Source organism: Leuresthes tenuis, unplaced genomic scaffold (genome assembly GCF_036924035.1).
Source record: "Leuresthes tenuis unplaced genomic scaffold, fLeuTen1.0.hap1 SCAF_19, whole genome shotgun sequence".
NCBI classification, from domain to species: Eukaryota; Metazoa; Chordata; class Actinopteri; order Atheriniformes; family Atherinopsidae; genus Leuresthes; species Leuresthes tenuis.
In genome coordinates, this window is record NW_027325373.1 from 29,067,718 (window position 1) to 29,074,525 (window position 6,808).

Sequence of the window (6,808 nt, forward strand, 5' to 3'; positions counted from 1 at the left end):
CATGTATGCTGTTCAGTCAATGTTGACTTTTTATGCTGTTTCACATGTTCTGCTTTGAACATAAAATCTGACATCGTGGAGCTTTTATCATTAGCATCAAATATTTAAAAGAATGTTGTTGGACATAAAAACACATTTTTCATTTTGAACAGACTTCAATAAATTCAAATTGTAAGAATGTATGTGTCGGACGGGAAAAACGGGATCACACTCCTCAGCCTCCCTGGTAAGGTCTATTCGGGGGTACTGGAGAGGAGGAACCACATTTTCACAGTTTTCTGTGTAATGGTTCATTATAAAAGAAGAGTCCACAAAGCCTGAGTAGCAGACCTGTGCTTCATCTTGACTTGAGGCATTTCAGGAGAAACTGACACCAGGGAGCCTCCCGCAGAATTAATCTGGTTTTAATTATTGTCAAAACAGGTAAACTTTCTTTCACTTTAGTCTCATGGCATACTAATAACCATTTGAATGATAGGGGATGTGTAAATAACTAAAATTATTTAATTTAAAATGACTCCTCCGCATGTGGCCCATCCAGGTTGGTACCTGTTGAACACACACATGCACAGGGTCACACACTCATGGAGACAGATGCCACACACTGGAGCGGTGGGGCAGCCAATCACAGCGCCCGGGGAGCAGGGGGGGCACGGAGCCCTCCTCAAGGGCACCTCGGCCAGCCGTGGAGGTTGACTACCACTCCTCCAGTTGTCAGTCCACCAATCTTTATTTGAGCGGCGAGAATGGGAATGAAAGGTTATTGGAGCACTCTAACCACAGAGCCTGACAGCTTGGCTTTCGATTTACATACAACTGGTTAGAATTAGGAAGAATGTTCAGTTTGGTTGTGAAGGATGAGGATGCAGCCCATAGAAAGACAAGTGCAGACCATGTTCTGAAGACATGGCAGCAGTATGTGTAAGTTATCAAGGACCTGTCGGTAAACCTGCTCGTCCCTGGGTGGGCTCGAACCACCAACCTCTCAGTTAACAGCCGAACGCGCTGGCCGATTGCGCCAAAGAGATCAGTAAGTCTAGAGTGTGCCCCCTATTCTGTGTGGCCTCTGCTACTGCAGGGGAAAAGGGGTTCGCTGGCCGTCCATCAAAAGTCTGTTTAAAGTCATTGTTCATGCCGTAATGTACGGCTACAGCTGGGGTAGAAACCATATTTCCAGGGCCAACCCAACAGTATTGAGGGGGAACCATAGACTCACCGACCGCTGCGCCGTCCTGCTTTGCTGGCGTGTGGAAGGGATTAGTCAGTGCTGAGGGTGGTGGGGTCGGTAGCCATGTCCCGCTGAGCAGCGCTGTCTTTGGACGGGCTGCCGCTTCACCTGCGGCTAGCTCCGTTACTCCGGCGGTTAGCTCCATGCCAACTAGAAACAGGTTATAACTCTCCCCGCCGGCGACACATCTGCTGCCAGTTGAATCAACAGAGTCCGTTATGTCCGTTAAAAACGGATTGGTGCTTACGTTTGGGCTAATGAGCTCCCCGTGTCTTTCAAAAACATTGCCGCGTGTCGCCATGCTCTCTCGCGTTCACAGCTCTTCTTCTCACTTTTAGCCAACTTTTAAATCCCGGACGAGCCCCCAGTGTTACCTTCTTAACCCCCTGCCTCCGAACCGTAGTAAGGAGCTGGTCTTTATTTTGACTGGCAATCGTAGGGTCCGGGCCAAAGTGTGGGGCGAAATGAGAACGGAGTCAAGGCTTTTTTGTGCGGAAAGCAGGTTTTATTCGATCAATCTTTTTTTATCAAGTCTCTCCCTACACACGTATGTCTCACACACACACAGACACCGTCTTAAAGTGGCAGGGCTGGACGGTGACACCGTGTTCTGAAGACATGGCAGCAATATGTTTAACATATCAACGATTTATTGGTGAAACTACTCGTCCCTGGGTGGACTCGAACCACCAACCTTTCGGTTAACAGCCGAACGCGCTGGCCGATTGCGCCACAGAGACTCTGTCAGCAACCGTATCAACCCGTATCAACGCGACCTGTATTTGGAATGTTTTGGAGGTGCACGTCAGGCTACGGCGTAGGGGTCCACGTCCACGTCGTAGCTACATCGTCGAAATGACGGAGAAGTATAAACTACGTTTTAGAGATCAGTAAGTCTAGAGTGTGCCCCCTATTCTGTGTGGCCTCTGCTACATGCTGAGTCAGCCCAAAGTTGTCCAGAGTGTTACTCAGGTCTTTAGTCCCTTTGTCCTGAGGGTTGTCCATGTGGATGTTAAAATCACCAACAATAATTACACAGTCAAAATCAACACAGATCATAGACAGCAGTTCACTGAGGTCATCAAAAAAGTCTCAAAAAAGTCTGCACATGCTCATCACAAACAAAATGTAGAGGACGTAGCTTCATCTTGCTCTGCCTTAGTTTTGCTGTTGTTGGTGGTGGTGGTGAAGACGTCAACCGGAAGTTGCTCTATTAGCGATAGATGAAATGGGCACAGCGCCACCTGTCGTACTGAGACGTGCTTTGTACCAGTGATTCGATTCATTCACCGCCATATATCCAAGGATAATTACCCTTGCTCAGATAAGGAGCATAACCCAACTATAGCTATAATCGAGTTAATCTCATCATGTAGACCCACTGACTGTCTGTGTCATTAGAAAGAAAAACATCACTTCCTGTGAACCACTACAGTTTGATGTCAGCGAACACATCAGCTGTGTGAGGAGCATTACTACCATCTACTGGAATGATTAGCGGTTATTAAGGTTCTTTTCTGCAGGAGCCTCTCAGGCACTGATTTTTAGTTTGAATTAGTGAAACAACGACTCGAGATGAGTATAATCAACAGAGCTACTGCAACTGCTATTAATCCTCCTGCTAGTCCCAGTTTAGAGAAGACGCTGATCCATCCTCTGCTGTCTGCTCGTCGACTCTCAGTCGGTCTCTGAGGTTGGGAGTGATCAGCGGCTGCTGAAAAGGACAAAAAATGAAGGTGATTTATGGAAATAGAAAACATTTCCCTCATCATTAGCAGCTGTTGGTAAATCTTCTGCTGTTGTCAGCTGACAGAATAAAATGTTGTGGATACTGTTCATATCTATGAGTCTATTTAGCTGGGAAAATGTTCTTAATTAACCAAAATAACAGAGCTGCTGTTCTCATTGAGTCGACACCTCCAGGTTACAGTTTTATCAGTGAGGCCAGAGTGAGCAGGAGAGGAGGAGGGGTCGCAGTCTTATTTAATGAATCATTTCAGTGTCAGCAGTTATCTCCTGGAAGTTTTCAGTCCCTTGAATATATGGCTATACAGCTCAAGGCCTCATCCGGAGTCCTGTTTCTGAATGTTTACAGGCCCCCCAGATAATGTGCAGACTTTTTTGATGACCTCAGTGAACTGCTGTCTATGATCTGTGTTGATTTTGACTGTGTAATTATTGTTGGTGATTTTAACATCCACATGGACAACCCTCAGGACAAAGGGACTAAAGACCTGAGTAACACTCTGGACAACTTTGGGCTGACTCAGCATGTAGCAGAGGCCACACAGAATAGGGGGCACACTCTAGACTTACTGATCTCTAAAACGTAGTTTATACTTCTCCGTCATTTCGACGATGTAGCTACGACGTGGATGTGGACCCCTACGCCGTAGCCTGACGTGCACCTCCAAAACATTCCAAATACACGTCGCGTTGATACGGGTTATAAGGGCTGTGAATGTTGCTGACAGAGTCTCTGTGGCGCAATCGGCCAGCGCGTTCGGCTGTTAACTGAAAGGTTGGTGGTTCAACTCCACCCAGGGACGAGTAGTTTCACCAATAAATCAATAAATCGTTGATATCTTAAACATATTGCTGCCATGTCTTCAGAACACGGTGTCACCGTCCAGCCCTGCCCCTTTAAGACGGTGTCTGTGTGTGTGTGACGTACGTGTGTAGGGAGAGAGTCGATAAAAAAAGATTGATGGAAGAAAACGAATAAAACCTGCGTTCCGCACAAAAAAGCCTTGACTCCGTTCTCATTTCGCCCCACACTTTGGCCCGGACCCTACGATTGCCAGTTACCGGTAACGAGCCAGAAAATAAAGACCAGCTCCTTACTACGGTTCGGAGGCAGGGGGTTAAGAAGGTAACACTGGGGGCTCGTCCGGGATTTAAAAGTTGGCTAAAAGTGAGAAGAAGAGCTGTGAACGCGAGAGAGCATGGCGACACGCGGCAATTTTTTTGAAAGACACGGGGAGCTCATTAGCCCAAACGTAAGCACCAATCCGTTTTTAACGGACATAACGGACTCTGTTGATTCAACTGGCATCAGATGTGTCGCCGGCGGGGAGAGTTATAACCCGTTTCTAGTTAGCATGGAGCTAACCGCCGGAGCAACGGAGCTAGCCGCAGGTGAAGCGGCAGCCCGTCCAAAGACAGCGCTGCTCAGCGAGACATGGCTACCGACCCCACCACCCTCAGCACTGACTAATCCCTTCCACACGCCAGCAAAGCAGGACGGCGCAGCGGTCGGTGAGTCTATGGTTCCCCCTCAATACTGTTGGGTTGGCCCTGGAAATATGGTTTCTACCCCAGCTGTAGCTGTACATTACGACATGAACAATGACTTTAAACAGACTTTTGATGGACGGCCAGCGAACCCCTTTTCCCCTGCAAACAATGTGCATGCCAGCATGAACCCAGCCACTCTGGCCCATACACCAGTCTCCCAGTCTTCTGTGCCCCCCTTCACACCTTGTATGTCCCAGTCTGTGAGACACGTTTATGCAGAACGGGCTAATGGTTGTTACTCTGCCCCTCCCAGTGATGCACCATTTCTCCGGGGTAAAGAGCATGACTCCAGAGGATATTCACAGCCTAGCTGGAGAAGGGCCGAGCCTGCCCCACAACGTCCTTCCTCTCACATGATGTGTGGCGGTGATTTTATGGACAGTAGCGATGATGAACAGTATGGGCAGAGAGAGAGAATCCCCACCTTACAGCCAGGTCGTTTTGATGGGTCGGGGTCATGGAAAGCCTTTCTCTACCTGTTTGAGAGCTGTGCTCAGGCCAACCACTGGTCAGAGAAGACCATGGCCGTGCAGCTCAGATTTAGCCTGACTGGTGCTGCTGGTGCTATTGTCCACAAAAACCCCAGATCTACTCGGTGGAGTTACCAGTGTATTGTGGATGAAGTGGATGCCACCTATGGGCCATGTTCGGAGCATGCAGCAGCCATAGGCATTGAACTGAGACAGAGAGTGAGAGGGACGAGTGAGGCTCTGCACAGTCTGAGGGATGATATCTACGAAAAAGTTTCCATTGTGTATGCAGATCGTACAGAGCGGGAACAGGACGCCATCAGTGTGGAGATCTTCACTAACGCCTTGACTGATGCTGAAGTGGTTCAAAGACTACTGGAGGAGCAGCCACGCACCCTGGCCAGAGCATACGAAGTAGCACACCGGTACGAGACGACCAGAAGGGCTGCCAGAGCGGTCACCCAGCTGATGCAGCCAGGTCAACGCGGTTCATCAGAGCGGAGAGCCAGGGCAGCAACGGTACGCGAAGATACAGGTGTGATGCTGTGTGATGAACTAGGAGGGGAAGTTATGAGGTCCACCAACCCAACAAACAGGAAACCGAGATTTCGCCAGCAGTGGCTGCCAAAGAAAAACAGAAATGTTGAGATGACCTCAGCCGAGATAATCTGTCACAACTGTTCGGGTGTAGGACATATACAGAGGAACTGCCCTTCTCCTCGTCGACCCAAATCGCACACCCCGAGTGTCGACCTGACCCCAGTTCTCCGTCCCGGCACCGTGGTTACCTGCACCAGCGGCCTGGAAGGTGAAATGAGTGTTAAAATACTAGTACATGGACTGGAAATGTGTGCTCTGCTAGACTCTGCTGCTCAGAGAAATGTGCTGCCTCTCCACCACTTTGACTCCATTCCTGTCGAGTCCAGACCCCAGATTCAGCCGTCCACTGCACAGGTCTTACAGGGCATCGGGCCCAAGGGCTTGACAGTCATGGGGGAAGTCAGTCTGCTAGTGCTCGTGGCAAGCAGGATTACCAATGTGAATTTCATCATAGCTGACACGGCTGAGGGCACCGAGGTTATCCTGGGGCGCCCTTTTCTGCGGCAGGCAGGTGCCCACCTGGACTATGGTCACAGAGAGATAACCCTCTTCGGTGAAAAGGTCCCCCGTTTTAACCCAAACCACCAGCTTCAGGTGCATATTGTCAGAGTGGCCCGCACAACTGTGTTAGCGTCGGGTTGTGAATATGTAGTGCCCGGCACGGCCCGCCTCCGCCATGCAGCTAGTGGAGACAGGATGTTGAGCCCAACCAAAAGCTTCATCGAAAAGCACCATGTGTTAGTGGCCCACATTGTTGTTCGGACGCGGCAATCAACCAACATCCCCATCAGAGTCTTCAACCCTGGCACTGCAACTGTCACGCTAATGAAAGGGTCTGTGGCCGGCCTCCTTCAGCCAGCAAAGGTTATGGGAGAGGTAGAGCTTCAGCAAAGGGAGGCCTTAACAGTGTCCGAGCCTGTTAATTCTGACTCTGTTTCTTTCCCCAGTCACCTGCAGTCCCTTTACACTGAGAGCTGTGCCAGCCTGTCAGAGGATGACCATAGAAGGGTGGCCAGCCTGCTGCAATCATACAGCAACGTGTTCTCCACGGGGCCCACCGATCTCGGCCGCACTAGCCTTGTGCAGCACGATATCCTGACCACCCCTGGGCCACCTATAAAACAGCCGCCACGCAGGATGGCCAGTGACAAACAGCTTGCAGCAGACCAACAGGTGCAGCAAAGCCTTGAGAACGGTGTAGCCCAACCCAGCA

At 49.8% G+C, this 6,808-nt stretch overlaps 2 non-coding genes across 2 annotated transcripts; one reads left to right on the plus strand and one right to left on the minus strand.

Annotated features, from left to right (window-relative positions):
• Positions 1-1,894: 1,894 nt before the first annotated feature.
• trnan-guu (transfer RNA asparagine (anticodon GUU)) lies at positions 1,895-1,968 on the minus strand. Its single transcript has one exon. It is a non-coding gene; the product is annotated as a tRNA-Asn (tRNA).
• Positions 1,969-3,703: 1,735 nt separating this feature from the next.
• On the plus strand, positions 3,704-3,777 carry trnan-guu (transfer RNA asparagine (anticodon GUU)). The gene has a single exon. It is a non-coding gene; the product is annotated as a tRNA-Asn (tRNA).
• Positions 3,778-6,808: the final 3,031 nt, after the last annotated feature.